At 38.0% G+C, this 19,326-nt stretch overlaps 1 long non-coding RNA gene across 1 annotated transcript in view; it reads right to left on the reverse strand.

Annotated features, from left to right (window-relative positions):
* LOC121489058 overlaps positions 1-19,096 on the reverse strand; it is a 32,762-nt gene extending 13,666 nt beyond the window's left edge. The window contains exon 1 of the long non-coding RNA XR_005987259.1: positions 18,959-19,096. This is a non-coding gene — a long non-coding RNA (uncharacterized LOC121489058). The remainder of the gene's footprint in view (positions 1-18,958) is intronic.
* Positions 19,097-19,326: the final 230 nt, after the last annotated feature.

Below are 19,326 nucleotides of genomic sequence, written 5' to 3' on the forward strand. Positions count from 1 at the left end.
GAAATATCAGGGGATTTTAGCATCAAAATGAGAACCTCTCCTGAAAGCCTAGCTCTTGGTGGAGTTAGAACAGAGGTGAAAGGAAAGACTGCAGTTTGTCTCCTTACACAAAGCGCTGAGATGTTAGAAGGGGAAGAATGGAGAGCCACCAGGCATGCTCCATATTTAAAAAGTAGACACTGAAACTAGTTTGCTCCAATGTTGTAACTGCAGGTTCATACTTGTTCGTTAAATGTTTGCCATTTACAGCTTAATCAGGCCCTTTTAACCTTTCCTTATCAAAAGGGGCATTAGGATAAGTTACAGCAAGTTCTAAGGGAATTTAGAATGGGCAGTAGCGTGAGCCCTGTATGAAAATGTCAGGACCCTTAAGAGAAGAAAATGTAAAAATATTATGCCAAATGCTATAGTAACATTTGATGTCTTCAGCAATCAAGGATGAAGATTTTCCCTAGAGTTATCTTAGCTTAGATAACTAGAAAGAGTAAAGCTCCTTTAGGTTAATCTTAAGGGAATTCATTTGTTTTGAATAAGAAAGAAAAGAAGTTTGGTTCTTTGCTTATTTTAAGCTTATAGTGTCACTTAATGAGTCTCATGGACCCAAGATGTAGAAGTTCAAGAAATAAAATGTTATTAAAAGATAAAAAACGTAAGATTTCTAGAATTTCATTTAAAACACTAAAATGACAGGTGAATGTTTTATAATATATAATTTAAAATAATAAAAAATAAAGTATATATCTGTAGACATAAAACATGAAATGAGTGATTTGATTTAATCTAAAAGCTGAATTAGGTAAATTGTGGACATTTTTGTTATTTATTGTGCGTGCATGTATATGTTTAATTTACAACCAAGGCTTTTAATTCAACTTCAGGAGAAAACAATACATAGATATAGATGTATGGTATGTATACATAAAATTGGAGGAAGGAAATAGAAATATTACCCAACTGTGTAGATAGCTAACTATATTTAATACAAAATTTTGTTTTCTATAATAAGTTTCATCTTCTATAAGAGAAACTATATTCATGAAAGCAAATATAACATGCCTCTTTTTTCTTATGCACAGAAGATGCTTATTCTCCAAAATCAAGAATGTATACATATAAGGAATACTCCCATAGATATAAGCCCCTCAACAGCATTCATAGTAGAGTAAATGTAGATTTTTTTACACTATTAAAATAGATATAAGCCCCTAAACAGCATTTATAGTAGATTAAATGTAGATTTCTAAGAGTTGACATCTTTCCCACAATAAAATAGCACCAGTGCAACAGATAGAGGAAAGGAAAGGAACTGGGTTAGATGTTGGGGATAGCAAAACAGAGGGGAACCCAGGTGAAATGGCACGGAGTTACAATTTTACCTAGAGGCAGTACTGGTATCTATGCACCTAGCCTTTTTTTATATCACCCCTTCCTTTTTTCTTTTTGACAGAAGGAGAAATGCCATCACTATGCTTATTGTATAAAGAGATCTTTTTGTAGTATAACCAACATATATAATTTTAAGAAAACCTTGAAATAACTACTCCTGAATGAGTCGCATTAATATACATACTTAGTATGGGGATTCATTCTACTTTCATTCAAAAAAACATTCATCAAACAAGTGTTTCATGCTAGGTCTGTCTCAGGTTCCAGGGGAAGAGAGTGAAAAATAAGCAGTCATTGCTTATAGTCTCAGAGAGGAGACAGGAGTGTAAGGAAATATGATGCACCGAATTCAATAACAGACACAATGGATGAAGTATTATGGGACATCAGAGGAGGGAAAAAAGTCCCTCCCTCATCCAGTCCCTCCCCCCAGAGGTCAGGGACTGGATGATCCTGTGTGTGCAGAAAAGGCAACATTAGTGGCTACCATGGTCTCCAGCTTTGGATGGCAGTGAGGAAAATGTTAAATGAAAATCACTACCGTTGTAATCCACTTCTAGTAATACCAGAGTAAGTGACCACCAGATGGACTCATAGTCAGAAAATGAGTGTTAAGCCTTCACATAAGGTAAAAAGCAGCAGACAGACCTAGTGGACAGTGCACAGTAGGAGGAAGGGGGAATGAAATGAAGTCAGTTCCCATTTTTTCAACTTTTGGGGCAATGAAGCAAAGGAGTAGCTATGTGGCAAGCCAAAAATTTGAAACCAGAGAATGAATGATTGCTGGAGAGACTGAGGGAATCATGGAATGGAAACGACCAGAAATAGGATCCCCAAATTCTGTCTACCCACATTTCTGACAGACACTCCACCATACATCCATGGATGAGATTATAGCAAAGCAGATGAAATCAAAAGATATGAGAAGAGACCAAATTTAATGCCCAAGAAAATATCTGTAGTTTAAGCCCAACCAAGATAATCCTTGCTAACACAAAACAAAACATAACAAAACATGCATCAGAGAAAACTAAAGAACTCAACATCTCCACATCTTATCACTCATAATGCCTAGAATACAATCTAAAATTATCTGACATATGAAGAACCAGGAAAATAAGAATCTGTCTCCAAGACCATATAAAATCAGCTGAAATTGGCCTAGAGATGGTACACATGTTAGAACCACTAGGCAAGGATTTTAAACTAGCATGTGTAACCTTCTTCACTTAAGTGGAACTATACATGCTCACTATGAATGAAATAAAAAATACAAAATAATAAGATACTTTAAAGAATATCAAGTAATATATAAGAACTAAGGTCAAAATAGAAGTTGTCTAGAAGAGATGCACTGCAAGTATAAAGAAATATAGATAGACTGGAAGAAAATGAATAGGTATACCATGCAAATAGTATGTATAAGAAGGGAAAAAATGGCTCTACTGATATCAGATAAAATAGATTTCAAGACAAAAACTATTATCAGAGTTAAGAGGAAAACTTCATAATGGTGAAAACATAATGACTCAAGAAGACATAACAATTATAAATATATGTATCAAATAATGTAGCTAAGAATAATTTAACAGAAACTAATATAATCAAAAAAGAAAACTAAACAATTCCACCATCATAATTGAAGATGTTAGTATCATTCCCTTAGAAATTGGTGAGTCAACTATACAAAATCAACAAAGGATTGGGACAATGAATGCTATCAGCCACTTTCCTTGAATATTAATGAGACACCAAAAAACTACAGAATGTCCTTTTTTGTCAAAGACATCTGGTATGTTTACCAGGAAAGACAATTTGGTACACCACAAAGCAAGTCTTTTTTATTTATTTATTTATTTTTAATTTTTAAGATTTTTAAAATTTATTCATGAGAGACACAGAGAGAGAGAGGCAGAGACAGAGGCAGAGAGAGAAGCAGGTTCCATGAAGGGAGCTCGAAGCGGTACGTGATCCTGGGACTCTAGAAACATGCCCTGGGCTAAATGCGCTAAACTGCTGAGCCACCCAGTCTTCCCTATTTATTTATTTTTTATTTTTTTATTTTTTTTTAAGAACAAGTATTAATAAACAAGAAAAGATTGAAATAATTCAGAGTATATTTTTGACCACACTGGATTCATGATAGAATAATAATAATAACAATAGTAATAAGAAAGCAAGAAAAATGACAACATATATTAAAATTAAAGAACACAATTCCAAGAATGTATGAATGAAAAGAAAGTACATGATTATATATAATCTGGAGAAGAAATTATAAGTGGTGATAGAAAATATTTTGAAAAAAAAAAAGAAAATATTTTGAATGAGTATACAGTGTGTCAAAATATTAGAGTTTCCTGATATTCCCTACTTAAGGAAATGTTATAGCTTTCAATGTTTGTATTAGAAAGAAGAAAGACCTAAATCCAGTAATGTAAGCTTTCATCTTAAGAAATTAGTAAAGGGAGAACAAATTAAACTCAAACAAATGTTAAAAAAAATTATAAAAGCAGAAATCAATAAAAGAGAAAATGAGAAAATAATAGGTAAGATATAAAACCAAAAGTTGTTTCTTTGAAAAGATGTAAAAAGTATATTTTTAAAAAACTGATCAAAGGGAGGAAAATAGGAGTAGAATAATCAAAATTAGAAATGAAATAAGGGACATCACTATAGATCATGTACATGTTATATGATAAAGGAATACCATGAAAAACTTGTCAGTAATTGTGACAATCCATGTGAAATAGGCAAATTTCTTTAAAAACAAAGACTATGAACTAAACTAGGTGTGGAGGCTGAGAAAAATTAAGTCCATCCCACTTAAAGTTTAGCATTAGCACAAGTACAGCCATCTTAGGCCCCTGTGAATAAGAGCTGAACTTTACGGGAAAAACTACAGAATGTCCTCAATGTCCTTGGCAGGGAATCCCATATCAGAAAGACAACAGAGCCCACACCTGTGGTAGAAAGTCCCATATTAGAATGAGAACAGAGCTCAATGCCCTTGAAAGCCCCATATCAGAATGTAAACAGAACTTAAGAAATTCCTCCACCCCTTCTGAAAATCCCCTAGACCAGCCTATAAAAAACCCAGCTGTAACCCACTTTGGGGTCCAAGTCCCTGCTCCGCTGTGTCAGGTATACTTGGACCCAAGCTCGAGCTTGCAAATAAACCCTTGTGCGCTTGCATTGGTGTCAGCTCCTTGGTGGTTTTTTGGATTCGCAATCTTGGGCACAACATTTGGGGGCTTGTCCGGGGTTCGAGAGACCTCCAGGACCCTATCCGGAGGGTCCCATGGATGGTGAGTGCACTCAACTTTTTCCACCTTTTGCGAGCATATTCTCTGAGAGCTCTAAACTGTACTTTTACAGGAATTCCAATCTGTATTGGGTCCACGTTAGCTTAGGCAGACATGCTGGTGGGCCGACAACCGGGAGTCTTGAGGAGATGTCCCTTGCCCTTGCCTGGAGGACGGGGTCCTCATCTGTAAGGAGGGCTGGCTGCCAGCCCTTCGGATTACTTTCTGTTTTGTCTCTGCGGCAGCATGGGCCCGTTTGTCTGTGTTACTATGTCCTTGTTAACTGTGCATTTGTCTGTGTTACTATGTCCTTGTTAACTGTGCATTTGTCTGTATTACTGTGTCTTTGTTAACTGTCATAACTGTTTACATAAGAAGAGGGAAATATCAAACTTACTGCATGTCAGAATGGCCAACCTTTGGCTGGGATGGCCCTGAGAAGGAACTTTCCACCTACCTATTATCTTATGTGTTAAGGCCATGATCTTCAGGGACAAACCAGACGGCCACTCTGACCAGGTGCCCTACATCCTGGTCTGGCAGGACATGATCGAGAATTCCCCTCCTTGGCTAAAACCATTTTTACCCCCCAAAGCGCACAACTCGTCTGAAGGTAAGGAGAGACTCCAGGTCCATCGCCAGACTCTAACAGCAGGTCTCCAGGCTGCCACGCGCAAGCCTACCAATCTGGCCGAGGAATGGTTATGTAAGACAGGGTAAGGACGAGAGTCCAGCAGCCTTCTTAGAATACTAGGAGAGAAGAGCTTTCAGGACTTAGAGTAGCAGGAAGAGTCTATAATAATAAAGTCTGGAAGAGCAACAAACCAAACTAAGTGACCAACAGACCTGAAACCTGGCCAAAATCCTGCTGACCACAATCGTGGACCACCCACAGGAAAGACAGAGGCACCTCAAGAAGCTGGATTCAGGGACAGGTAAGGAGGATGGCCCTGGTCCCTGTCGGGAGTGCCCTAAGCTGAACAAAAACCAATGTGCTTATTGCAAAGAAGAGGGCCACTAGGTGAAAGACTGTCTTAACAAAAGACCAAGGCCCCTGCCAAGATCTTGGAGATGGAGGACCTGGATGACTAGGGGAGTCGAGGTTTGGCTCCCCTCCCCGAGCCCAGGGTAACTCTCAGAGTGGAGGGGCAACCTGTTGAATTCCTAGAGGACACTGGGGCGCAACATTTGGTTTTATTACAACCCCAAGGGAAATTGGCAAACAAGACTTCATGGGTACAAGGGGCCATGGGCACCAAACAGTAGTCATGGGCTACCCAAAGAACTGTGGATCTCAGCATGGGCTGGGTATCCCATTCCTTCATGGTCATCCCTGAGTGTCCCTATCCATTGTTAGGTCGGGATTTGCTCACCAAGATGGGGGCACAAATTTGCTTCCACCCCGAAGGGGCAAAAGTCCTAAACAAGGAGGGGCACCCTATTCAGGTGCTTGTCCTGAGTTTAGAAGACGGATATTGTCTCCACCAAATGCCCTCAGCCTCAATGACTGACATTGACCATTGGCTGCAGGAATTTCCCCAGCGTGGGCAGAAACTGGGGGAATTGGGCTGGCCCGGCACTGAGCAGCCATATACATAGAACTAAAGCCAGGGGCAGACCCTGTCAGGGTCTGCCAATACCCCATGCCTCTCGTAGCATGTAGGGGAATCACACCCCACATACAGTGACTGTGGGACTCCGGCATATTGAGGCCTTGCCAATTGGCATGGAACACTCCCTTGCTGCTCATTCGGAAACCACACTCTAACGATTACAGGCCAGTCCATGACTTAAGGGAAGTCAACCAGCGAGTAGAGGATATGCACCCTATGGTCCCAAACCCATACACCCTCCTCTATTTAAAAGATGCCTTTTTCAGCCTGCCTTTAGCAGCCAAGAGCCAAGACCTCTTCACCTTTGAATGGACGGACCCTGAGAAAGGCATCAATGGCCAGCTCACCTGGACTCGACTACCACAAGAATTCAAAAATTCACCGACCATCTTCGATGAGGCCTTACACGAAGACTTGGGTGAGTTTCATTCTGAGCATGCTCATTTGATATCCTGTTGGCGGTGGAGGACCAGGACACATGCCTACGAAGCACCAGGGACTTGCTCCAAACCATACCGGCTCTAGGATACTGGGCCTCAGCTAAAAAAGCCCAGATCTGCAGATCAGAAGTGAGCTACCTTGGGTACAAATTAAAGGATGGACAAAGATGGTTGACAGATGCACAGAAGAAAACCGTCTTAAGGATCCCACAGCCACAAACTGTCCGCCAGGATGGACAGAGGCATTTCCCACCAAACATGAAACAGCACAGACCATGACCAAGAAACTGCTGAAAGACATCTTACTGAGGTATGGTTTTCCTGTTAAGACTGGATCAGACAACGGCTCAGGATTCGTCTCTAAGGTAACATGGGGAGTGGCACTAGTACTTGGGACAGATTGGAAATTATATTGTGCATATAGTCCCCAAAGCTCAGGACAGGTAGAGAGGATGAATAGAACATTAAAGGAGACCTTAACTAAATTAGCACTGGAGACTGGTGGGGACTGGGTGACTTTCCTCCCCCCACCCTATATAGGGTGAGGAACTTCCCATATAAGTTGGGACCGACTCTCTACGAGATCATGGTCAGTATTCCTCCACCTATTATCCCCAATTTAAAACATGAGGTGCTTTCTGAGTTTGATGATTACCAACTCCTTTTCTCCCTCCAAATGTCACAACAAACCCATGAGCAGGTGTGGCCTAAGCTGAGGGCCCTCTACGAGACTAGGCCACCCCCAGGCCACCATCGATACTGGCCAGGTGACTTGGTATACGTGCAGAGATACCGACACCAGACACTTCAACCTCGCTGGAAGGGACCCTACATCGTGATCCTGACCACTCCCACCACTCTCAAGGTCGACAGGATTACTCCCTGGGTCCGCTACACCCATGTCCAGCCTGCTGACCCACACGCCATTCTCAAGGACTTTGTTAAGACTGCGCCGTTCTCACTTACCCCACTAATGTTGCTTATGCTCTGTCCTCTTCATGCCAGAACCAATCCCCATTAGCCATTTAAAAATGTGTACCCAATTCAGCCTTGCTTTTAAAGTCTTTTAAGGGTTAAAAAGATGGGGGCATCTTAACGGTAGAGAGGCTTTTGCAAGCAAGGGGAGGGCTATATGTTGCCCCAAATGTGGAGTGTTGCTTCTTTACTGACCACTCAGGAATAGTCCGGGAATCTATGGCAAAAGTCAGAAAAGGTTTGGCTAGACGTAAACTGGAGCAAGAACAGCAACAAGGTTGGTTTGAATCATGATTTAATCATTCCCACTGGCTCACTCTGAGACCAACCTGGACCCATGATTGGGTCCTTCCTTAGGTTCTTCTGAGAGGGGGAAATGTGGAGGCCGAGAAAAATTAAGTCCATCCCACCTAAAGTTTAGCATTAGCACAAGTACAGCCATCTTAGGCCCCTGTGAATAAGAGCTGAACTTTATAGGAAAAACTGCAGAATGTCCTCAATGTCCTTGGCAGGGAATCCCATATCAGAAAGACAACAGAGCCCACACCTGTGGTAGAATGTCCCATATTAGAATGAGAACAGAGCTCAATGCCCTTGAAAGCCCCATATCAGAATGTAAACAGAACTTAAGAAATTCCTCCACCCCTTCTGAAAATCCCCTAGACCAGCCTATAAAAAAACCCAGCTGTAACCCACTTTGGGGTCCAAGTCCCTGCTCCGCTGTGTCAGGTATACTTGGACCCAAGCTCGAGCTTGCAAATAAACCCTCGCACTTGCATTGGTGTCAGCTCCTTGGTGGTTTCTCGGATTCACAATCTTGGGCATAACACTAGGTAGATACGAAACTTAAATAGCTCTAATCATAAAAAAAAATAAATACAATCTAAATAAAGAACCTTTCCCACTGCAGAGTTTAGAGAGAAAAAGGTCCCACAACAATACTGACTCTGAAACCAATTGCAGATTTTGGGTTCTTTAATCCCATCCTCAGATTTGATAATTTGCTAGGACTCAGAATTTACTGAAGTTATTATATTTAAAGGTATAGTTTATTGCAATAAAAGGATACAGATTAAAAATCAGCCAAAGGGAGAGGCCTATGGTACATGGTACAGGAAATTTCCAAAAACAAAGATTCAAATTGTCCTCTGTCAGTGGAGTCATAAGCAATACTAATTCTTCCCAGTAACAATGTGTGCTGGTATACATGGAGCACTCTCAACCAGGGAAGCTCACCTGAGCCTTGTTAATCCAGTTTTATTGAACTCAATCTCTCCTGTAGATAGGATTGACCACAGAAGTGGTCATGTGGCTGACCTTTAGTTTCTAGCACTTATGGAGGTGGAGATGTTATAATGTGACCCAAAGCCCCACCATAAATTACATTGTTAGACTATGTGGTGTGGCCCAAGGCTTCCAGGTAAACAATGGCACTCTTATCAGGCAGGACATTCCAAGGTTTAGAAATCACTTCCCAGGAGCTAAGATCAAAGGCCAGACCTTTGGATAGGCAAATTCTTTACTACACACCCATAAGGAAATCTCCAGATCCTGCTCTCCTCCTTAATAAATTCTATCAAACACCTAAGGAAGAAATAATATTAAGTCTACAAAAGCTCTTTCAGAAAATGGAGGAGAAGGAAATATTTACAATGCCATTTTATGAGGGCAGAAAAATTGTGATAGTAAATCAGGTAAAAGCATCAGTTTTGAATACAGACATGAAAGTACTTAATGAAGTATTAGTAAGTGAAATCTATCAAGATGTAAAAGGATAAACATCATACCCAAGCAATGTTTGTCCCAGGATTTCAGTGTTGTTTCCACATTTGGAAAACCAATCAGTTTAACTACCCAAGTGAACAGAATAAAGGAGAAAGCCATATGATCATTGAAGTAGACAAAGAAAAAAATCATTTCATATTTGACACCCATTCATGAAGAAGAAAAATAAAACAAATTAAAAATAAAATGGAACTCTTTCAGTTTTTTAGCAAAGGAAACATAGACTGAAATTTCTTCAATCTGAGTAAAAAATGTGAGAAACCTCCAGTTAAATCATGCTCCGCAGTGAGTGGATCAAGGCTTTCTGCCTAAAAAGCCTTTCTGTCAAGGCTAGGCAAGGACATCTATTCTCACTACTTATATTCCACATTATCCTGCACTCTTAGCCAAAGCACCAAGGTAAGGAAAAGAAAAAGGCATACAATTTGGAAAGACAGAAAAAAAGTGTCTTTATTTGCAGATAACATAATAGCTTGCAGGAAAATCCTAAGGAGTCAAGAAAAGACTTCTAAAAATGAAAGTAAACTTAGTTAGCTTGAAGGATACAAGGTCTATATTTAAAAAGACTTAAAATAAAGTAAGTTGTATGTCTGCCTGCTAATAATGGAAAATTAGAAAATGAAATTATCTCCACTTACATTAGCATTGAAAAAGTACTTTGAAATAAAAAAAAAAAATGCAAGGTTTGTACACCAAAAACTGCATAATGTTGCAAAAGGAGATTTTAAAAGATCTAAAAAAGTGGAGAAATATACTATGTCCATGGGTTCTAAGACTTGAATTAAAATATTTTTTGAAAAAAGAGTTAATGCAATTCAATGGTGAGAAGAAAGGGTTTTTTTTGTTGTGGTTGTTTTGTTTGTTTTTAAGAAATGGTGCTGAAACAAATGAATACACCTGTGGGGGGAAAAAATCAACATCAACAATTGCATAACATTATAAACAAAACGGATCAGATATGATAAAACTATTAAATATAAAACAGAACATAAAGGGGAAAATTGTGATATTGGGCTGGCCATATTCCTTAAATACAACACAAAAAAATCACAATTCCAAGTAGTGAAAATAGTAAGGATAATAATAATAATAATAATAATAACTATACAATTAAAACCATTTGCTTTTTGAAAAATAAGTTAAGAAACAAAAGGAAAACCCCAAATAGGGTGAAAATGTTTGTAAACCATATATCTAAAAAGGGCTTATGAAATCAAGAATTACTTAGAACCAAGTAATAAAGAAACCCAATTAAAATGTGGGCAAATAATTGTTTCAAACATTCCACAACAGAAGATACACGAATGGCAATAAATATGAAAATACATCCACATCACTAGTTATCAAGTGGTAACACACAATGGAGTATTATTCAGTCATAAAAAATGAATAAGCCCTACCTTTTGTAAAAACAAGGTATTATACTAAGTGAAATCGGTTAGATAATGGAAGACAAATACTATATGATTTTACTTATATGTGGAACCAAAAAACAACGATAAAAACAACGAAAAAAAGCAAACAAAACTTAGGGGAAAATAGACCAGATTTGTGGTTATTAGAGGTGAGGCATGGGAGAGGCAACATAGACGGAAGGTAGGCAAAAGATACAAACTTCCAGCTATAAGATAAAGAAGAACTGGGCATATAAAGTATGACAGGATACTACAGTCAACACTGCTGTAGGATATATAGGGAAGTTGTTAAGAGAGTAACCCTGTGCATTCTTATCACAAGAGGAAAATGTTTTTCTTTTTTGTTTGCTTTTTTCTTTTTGTTGGATCTCTATGAGATCATGAATGCTAGCTAAAATTATTGTGGTAATTACTTCACAATATATGTAAGTCAAACCACGATTACCTTCAGCAGTAATGTATGTCAATTATGTCTCAATAAACTTGAAAGGATTTAAAACCATAATGAAATACAATAGTACATTCACATGAATGGCTAAAAATAAAAACATCTGTCAACATAAAAAAGTTTGGAGCTCTCACATGTGGCCACATGTGGGATGGCCAAATGGAATAGCCACTCTGGAAAACAATATTGTAGTCTCTTATAAAGTTACACTTACACTTATCATAGGACCCAGCAATCTAACTCCTGAGTATTTACCCAAAGGAAGTGAAGGCGTAATTTCACAGAATGACTTTTGTGTGTATGTTCAAAGCAGTATTATTCATGGACATATCTCAAAAATATTATACTCAGTCAAAGCAATCAAACCCCAATGGCAAAATATTGAATGATTCTATCTATGAAAGTGTAGGAAAGGCAAAACTGTATGACAGGAAGGAGGTTGGTAGTTGGCCATTCCTCAGGGCAGGGAGGACAATTCACTGCAGAAGGCATGAGGAAACACTAGGGCTATAGAAATGTTCTATTTCTTGACAGTGGTGGTGGTCACCTGATAGTATACAATTACCAAAATTCATCAAATGTATACTTAAAAACTGCATGTTTTGTTGTATGCAAATTGTACTTTAATAATGATAAAACATGATAAATTCTGACAACTGTTTGAAAGATTATTAAAACTCTTGATGTCTGTCAGGGTATATCTGCTGTCCTTTTGTTACTGTGGAAGATCTGCATAGTTGAGACTGGCTAGAAGCAACAGCAGTGAGACATTGCCATATTAGGAAGAGAAGGACATTTCTTCTGAGGCAGAGCCCCCTGGCTCCCTGGAACGTTAATTTCTTTTCTCCTAGATTTGAATGTGAAGGTGACTTCTATCACTACAGCCCATGGATCATTCATAACTTCTTGGACAGGCTTTGCTTCTGAGTTTTCTGTTAAATTTACATTTTCAGGTATTTTGTGGGCCCAGGTTATCCCCCATAATTGCTTTCTATACTAAAACAATAACTATGTTGAGACAAAAACAAACAAACAAACAAAAACAAACCAAACACTACTGATGAATTTGACCATTTCCTTCAGGTAAATATAATTCACTGAGCGCAGTGATTTCTCCAGACATTTATATCTGTGGATTCCCCTTCTATCCTTTCCACAGAGAGCTCTTAGTTAACTATTGCTGAAATTGGAATCTCAAAAGCAATTCTGACTGAAAGAGCAACACTTCAATTAAATGAATAATCAAATTCAAAATGTTATTTGAATAATTTGAGTTCTTAAATTAAGCACGGTGATTTTTTTTTTTTTTTGCAAGTAGGCTATAAATTACATTTTCCGCTACATTGACAGTAAACGGGTAATTAATATCTCAACTTTTCTTTCTCAATGTTGATTTAAAAAATAAAATTAAATAAGCACAGAACATAAATCAGCATAGCTATCCCAGATTAGATGTGATTGCCTATCCCCTGTTTATCCTACTTTCACTCAAGTGTGTTCTTCCGTTTTTGAGTACTGTGTGGACCTAAGAGAGAATGGTACACACAAGACAAGAATTAAGGTCATTGTGGAGGTGGTAACTGAAACTTTAGGAACATAATAAAATCTATTAAATAATTATTAGCTCTTTTTCTACTCCAAATATATAAATAATAGTCCTACAAATAATGGTGCCTTTGATTTACTATGCTACTTTCACTGTAACTGTCTTCACCATTGGAAAAGATAATTAAGTAAGAAACTAAAATATTACCCTTTAGGCTGTATTTTCTACATGTTCGATGATTTTGATAAGAACAATAAAATGTTATTTTAAAAATATCATAAGAGGATTTTTCAAGTGTGCCACAGAGTGCTGTAAAGGCTTTAGACATACTAATTCATTTAAGTTTCACTATAACCTTAGAAGCATGTTATGTTTATCATTTCTCTTTAATGGATGTTCAAACTATTAAGAGAAGGCAGCTGTTTGCCTGAGCTGGGAAATGGCAGAGCAGAGATTCAACATGCATGGTGCTTCACCAAAGCCTCGGAACCTAACTCCCATGCTAGAGTGCCCATCCTCACCACAGTATGGACTCACTCCTGCAGCTATCCATAAGAACAAGTATTTTACTTCTTGGTGCAATATAATTTTGAACACTAACTACTGGGAGTTAGGGTGAATGTCTCAGGTTAAGGGCGTGGTCCACCATAAGACTGCTCTCACTTCTGAGCGCCAGCCACAAACAGAGGGGTTTGCAGGTCACCAACTGGTTAAGAATTTGGGGGTCCCCACTACCTCCTCAAGTTTGGTAATTTCCTGGACTGACTTACAGAGGTCAGAAAAACATTACATTAAGATTATAATTTTATTAGAGTGAATACAAATCAAGACAAGCCAATGAAAAGATGCGTAATGTGAAGTCTGAAGGGTCTCAAATGTTATGTTTCCATGTCCTCAGGACTTGTAACTTTCCCAACACATTGATTTATAGTTACCAACCAGGGAAGTTCATTGAAGCTTTGGTGTCCAGAGTCTTTACTCTAGTGCCCAGACGTTTTGTTATGTAGACATAATTAATTGTTACCTTAGGGAAGCAACATAAGAGTTATTATATCTAACTTCTCAGAAACCATGCAAGCAAGAAGAGTGCAATACTTAAAGTGTTAAGAAAAAACCCACTGTTCTGTGCCTTGCCCTGGCTACATCATTGAACTCAATCTCCACACCCACTCCTCTCCCTGGATTTTGAGAGGTTGGACCAACATCACTTGGCTCAAAGTCAACCCACCAATCTTATGGTTGGTCTTTCTGGCATCACTAGTCCCCAACCTGAAATGTCAAGGGACCTACTATGTGTCAACTTGTTAACATAAACTCAGTAACAGTTTGAGGGCTCACTAAGAATAACAAAGACACTTCTATCACTCGGGAAATTCCAAGGGCTTAGAGTCCTCCTCCCAGGAACCAGGAACAAAGACCATGCTTTATTATATAATGGACCATCTGATGAACATTCTTCTCCTCTTGCAGCACTGTCTCTCTCCAGCTTTTTGAAAGGCCATGCTGGAAAACCCTCCTAAAGACTCTAGCACTCTAGTAGAACATCTTGCTTGCTACCAAACCAACAGCATCTATGAAATCCAAGAGCTGGTGTTCAAACAATAGTAGGTAAAGTCTGCCACATTTCATGTGACCCAAATGAAGAAGCAAGAATTAAAATCAGCCACTTCTCTGTCTCTTTCACCCTTTCTATCTTCAGTTTTGATGACCCTTTCAGATCTTAGTCTAACTCATCTCTGTCCCTTGTTATCAGCCTCCTAGCACAGTTGTTTCTTTTCACAGGTACACAACACCAACCCCAACTATTTCTTCCTAATCACATATTTGGGAGCATCTTCATTTCCTCCAGTCACTGTTTGGCTCCATGTGCCTTTGAGTTCCTTTTAGCATTTACATGTCTTTCAAAATTAGGATGTGATACTGAACTTAAAGAAATGTGGTATGGCCTCTGGCATATCTGCCACCAAACTACTTTTCTAACTTTATTATCTCAGGGAGTCTATTTTACCACACTGTGCTCTTTCTTAACGAAATAACACAGTACTGATTCTCTCTAGGGGGAAAAAAATCCTAACAACTTGTGTTTCTTCTAAAAAATCTCTCTTCATTTTATGTACGTATCTATTTATTTTTAAGATTTTATTTATTATATATAAGGAAAGCAGGACATGAGCAGTGGGGAGGGGCAGAAGGAGAAGAGAAGCGGGCTCCCCACTGAGATACTCAAACACATCACTTTACAATCAGACTCAAAAATTATATTTATGTGTCAAAATATCACTAAAATGTAAAGAAATAAAAACAACTCTATAAACATAACTGGTTCCATTTCATTCATTCAAGGTCTTGGTTATAAAGCTATTTTAATATCCCTTTTTAAGCTAAAAGATAATTTTATCTTTGATTTTTTGGTCATTTACCTGCTGATTAATTTAATGTGCATCCACTGAGTTTAGAGCACGTAAAGATAGGGAGGTAAGAAACAAGTGTAATAAAACATGGTCCTTCTCTTTGACCCCTTGTCTCTAACACACGTGTAGCAAAAATCATGAATTATTAGTTTGACAGGATCTTTAAACACCTTCTTCAATATCATGCTCAAGGTAGAAATAGAGTCTAAAACATCCTATTCATCAAGTTGCATTTTGAGTACTTCCAATCAATTTTAACCCTAATGCTTAAAAATTATTTCAAAAATGTTTTCCCGTTTTCTATCTCATTCCCTTTCTACATAAAACAAAGGAGTATTCTTAGCTCTATTAAGTCAATCTCCCCTCTGGCTCCCAGTAAGTGATCCAGTATCCATGCTCATACACTACACAGAATAAATATAAACTCTTCTCAACATGAAGTACTCACTAGACTTTTTCTTTTACTATCTTAATGCTACTATTCATTTGGCAAAACTTGCTCATTGTTTCAACTGTTCTTCATGTGGCATTGTTTCTTGATGATTTGTCATCCTAGAATCCTTCCTCTGAACCCACTTAAGTGTACTTCATGTTCCTTGTGAGACTCTATATAAATAGTTAAACCCAAAGAGGCATAATGAAAGGGATATGAGTTTGGGGGCCAGACAGATCTGGGAACAAATGCCAACTTGGCCACTAAAATGAGCTGAATGAACTTGTGTTAGATATTTACCTTTCCTCATCTGTAAATGAGAATGATTATCTTTCAATGTAAAAATGTAAAGTAGTATATGCAAAATACCCAGTTTAATGCAATACATATATAGGCAAATATTTGGCATTTTTACGTTAGCTATCTCTTATACAATGAGGATGCCATTGTATTCCATTATCTTTCTGATAACTACATTATATTGTTGACTTATTATCCATCTATTAATTTACTAAAGCCACAAGCCTTTTGCTTGTTTGTTTTCTTGTTCTGCATTTTCTTACACAGGAAATCTTTGCTATCCTGTTAATTTATGAATTTCAGAAGAGGATTTAGTTTAGTATTTTCCAAAACTAACAAATTTGAAGACATGAAACTACAATTAATATAATCCTATTTCTACCTCCTCCACAGACACATAAAATCTATACACATAAAGTCTATTTTTTGGCTTTCTTCTGGTGACTCTTTGCCACCAACATTCTCAAATATACTAAAGAAATAACATCACAAGTGGAAGTCATCATTCATAACTTAAGATTGAGTAACAAGAAGCCAATAATTAGGCTTGAGTTACTTGACTATGGAACCTCAGTGAACTATGGAACATTCAGGAAATGTGACTCCACTTGCAACTTTGCCAGTTATTTGTATGACCTTGAAAAAGTTACAACTTCATCTATAAAATCAGAGTAAATGATTTCTGAGGTCCCTTCCAGAAGAGACCACTATTTATATTACTGATTTGTATGTTCACATTGCCAGCATCTTTATTGAGAAAAAAAGAAAAATTTGGAATTTCATATTTCGATCTATAGGTTCTCATATTTAACCTTCTGTTCTACACTTACTGTTATAATCATTAAACAAATGGCCAAAAGAAAAAAGAACTAAAATGAGAAGAGAAAGAAAAGAGGAAGAAAGAAAGAAAAGAAAGAAAGAATAAAGAAAAGAAAAGAAAGAAAACAAAAGAAAAGAACACATCCATTTGCTTTTGAGTTTAATATTCAGGTTGTTACTTATAATAATTTTAGGCAGCTGATTCATTTTACATCTCAAAAAATATTGCATTTACTATTTTGGCCTTTAAATGAATAGTGCCATTATTCTTGAGAAATCAATTTCTTTGCATACATCTCTTTTATTCTCAGTGAGTCAAAAGGAATCTGCCTGTGACCAAGAAGGAGGGAAAGGCTTGTAACAACAAGCACCCAGATCTTGGCACCAACTACATATCTGCAATGCCCAAGTAGTAATCCCAACCAGCAGCTTTGCTCATTGACAGAATCAGGTTGGGGATGTACTCTGAAAAGGGAATTCGAAAGGATGCAGATCTGCCTAATTCAGATCCTCAAATGAGTTTTGCTGGCCCTACCACCTGGTTTGCCCACAACCAGGCAAGGAGTTGACTTACAGCCCTAGTCATTTGAAGTATGTCTTCTAGTTCCATTTGACCAGAAAGGCTGGTGAAACCTCCTGGAAGCTGTTCTGGACCAGTAGTGCTCCAGCAGAAGGCTGGTGGGGCAGAGCTGATTGCCCCCTGGGCAAAGCCAGTATCAGGAGTTTATGGATTGGAAGAATTAATATTGTTAAATGCCAATACTATCTAAAATCACCTGTAAATTTAATGCAACCCTATCAAGATTTATGTGACATTCTTTACAGAAGTAGAAAAAAAAACTACAAAATTTATATGGAACCCAACAGACCCTGACTAATTAATGAATCCTAAGAAAGAAGAATAAAGCAGGATATATCTCATTTCCTAATTTCAAGCTATACTATTAAGCTATAGTCATCAAAATAGTTTAGTACTGAAAGAAAAATAGACAATAAGATCAATGGAATAGAACCAAGAGCCCATACATGAACTCAAGCATATATAGTCAACTAATATTTATTTGACAAGGGAGCCAAGAACACTCAAGGGTGGAAACAGTCTTTTCAGTAAATATGCTAAGATAATTGGATATTCACATGTAAAAAAATGAAATAAGACTTATGTCTTACACCTGTCATGAAATTAATTCAGAACGGATGAAAGTCTTAGATACAAGACCTTAAGCCACAAAACTCCTAGAAGTTAGCATAGGAGTAAAGCAACTGGACACTGGTCTTGGTAGTAATTTTTTTAATATGACACTAAAAGCATAAACAACAAAATAAAAATAAAAATAAATAAAAATAAAACAAGTGAGACTACATCAAGCCACAAATCTTCTTCATAGCAAAAGAAACCTTCCAGCAAAAGAAAATGCAACCTATGTAATGAGAAAAAATATTTGTAAATCATATTTCAGATAAAGAGTTAACATACAAAATTTATAAAAAACGTATACAACTCAATAGCAAAAAAACAAATAACATAATTAGAAAATGAGCAAATGACCTAACTAAACATTTCTCTAAAGAAGATATATGAGGGCAGCCCAGTGGCTCAGCGGTTTAACGCCTTCAGCCCAGAGCCTGATCCTGGAGACCCGGGATCGAGTCCCACCCATGTCAGGCTCCCTCCATGGAGCCTGTTTCTCCCTTTGCCTGTGTCTCTGTCTCTCTCTCTCTCTCTCTCTGTCTCTGTCTCTCTCACGAATAAATAAGTAAAATCTTAAAAAAAAAAAAAGATATATGAAAACCAACAGGTACATGAAAAGATAATCAACATCATTAGTCAGTAGAGTAATGCAAATGAAAACCACAAAGAGGGCAACCCGGTTTGCCCAGTGGTTTAGCGCCTCCTTCAGCCTGGGGTGTGACCCTGGAGATTTGGGATTGAGTCCCACGTCAGGCTCCCTGAATAGAGCCTGCTTCCCCCTCTGCCTGTGTCTCTGCCTTTCTCTCTCTCTCTCTCTCTGTCATGAATAAAAATAAATAAAATCTTAAAAACACACACACACACACACACACAATGAGATAACTCCACACCTGTTACGATGGTCATCATCAAAAATACAAGGAATGGGGGATCCCTGGGTGGCACAGCGGTTTGGCGCCTGCCTTTGGCCCAGGGCGCGATCCTGGAGACCCGGGACCGAATCCCACGTCGGGCTCCCGGTGCATGGAGCCTGCTTCTCCCTCTGCCTGTGTCTCTGCCTCTCTCTCTCTCTCTCTCTCTCTCTGTGACTATCATAAATAATAACAAAAAAAAAAAAAATGCAAGGAATGCTGATGTGGATGTGAAGTAAATAAAACATTTACGCCCTGTTGGTGGGATTGTAAATTGGTGCAGCCACTATGGAAAGCGGTGTGGAGGATCCACAAAAAATTAAAAATAGAACCACCATATGACCACT

Source organism: Vulpes lagopus, chromosome 4 (genome assembly GCF_018345385.1).
Source record: "Vulpes lagopus strain Blue_001 chromosome 4, ASM1834538v1, whole genome shotgun sequence".
NCBI classification, from domain to species: Eukaryota; Metazoa; Chordata; class Mammalia; order Carnivora; family Canidae; genus Vulpes; species Vulpes lagopus.